Genomic DNA, 335 nt, shown 5'->3' on the forward strand with positions numbered 1-335 from the left:
ACAGAGAGAGAGAGAGACAGAGAGAGACAGAGAGAGAGACACAGAGAGAGAGAGACAGAGAGAGAGACAGAGAGAGAGACAGAGAGAGAGAGAGACAGAGAGAGAGAGAGAGAGAGAGAGAGAGTGTGTGAGTGTGTGTGTGTGTGTGTGTGTGTGTGTGTGTGTTAGGGTATGTAGGTATCCAGAAGAATACAGAAAAGGACCTTTTCTTGTTCCCCACTCCTCTTTCTTCCTAAAGACTCTAAATTTTAGCTGGAAATCCCATAAGGTAGTGTCTTTCTATCTGAATTATCTTCCCAACTGTACAATTTTTTTTCTCCAGGATCTTCCTTTCC

The sequence above is a fragment of the Trichechus manatus genome, unplaced genomic scaffold (genome assembly GCF_000243295.1).
Source record: "Trichechus manatus latirostris isolate Lorelei unplaced genomic scaffold, TriManLat1.0 scaffold00029, whole genome shotgun sequence".
In the NCBI taxonomy this organism is placed as follows: domain Eukaryota; kingdom Metazoa; phylum Chordata; class Mammalia; order Sirenia; family Trichechidae; genus Trichechus; species Trichechus manatus.